Source organism: Malurus melanocephalus, unplaced genomic scaffold, assembly GCF_030028575.1.
Source record: "Malurus melanocephalus ecotype Western Australia unplaced genomic scaffold, MMel_1.1 scaffold_1048, whole genome shotgun sequence".
Taxonomy (NCBI): Eukaryota; Metazoa; Chordata; class Aves; order Passeriformes; family Maluridae; genus Malurus; species Malurus melanocephalus.
This window is the reverse complement of record NW_026624280.1, coordinates 1-689: the sequence shown is the minus strand read 5'-3', so window position 1 is coordinate 689 and position 689 is coordinate 1.

Below are 689 nucleotides of genomic sequence, written 5' to 3'. Positions count from 1 at the left end.
GCCACCAAAAATTTGTCCAAAACCTCCCAAAATTCACCCAAAATTCCTGAAAATTCCCCAGAATTCCCCAAAATCCCTCTGAGATCCCCAAACTTCATTGGAACACCCCAAATCCATGAAAAGCCTCTGAAAATCCATTTAAAAACACCAAAAATTTGCCAGAGCCCTCCCAAAATCCACCTGAAAATTCCCCAGAATTTCACAAAATTCCCTACATTCCAAATCTAGATCCGGTTCTAAACCCAGCTCTAAAATCTGCAGCTCCATTGACACTAATAAAATTTTAATTTTAATTTTAATTTTGGTTTTAATTTTAATTTATTTTAATTTTAATATTGATTTTCATTTTCATTTTACTTTGAATTTAAATTTAAATCTAAATTTAAATTTTATTTTTACTTTTAATTTTAATTTTAATTTTAAGTTTTTAAATTTACTTTTAATTTTAATTTTAATTTTAATTTTAATTTTAATTTTAATTTAATTTTAATTTTCATTTTAATTTTACTTTTAATTTTAATTTTAATTTTAATTTTAATTCTAATTTTAATTTTAATGAGTTTTGCAAATAGCACCGCAGACCAAGCTGCCAACTCCAGACCGCCCCAGATTTCATGAATTGTTGACTTGAAACCCGGGGAATTGTGATAAATTGAGGAGCCGCGGGATTTATTGATAAAATCAGATTT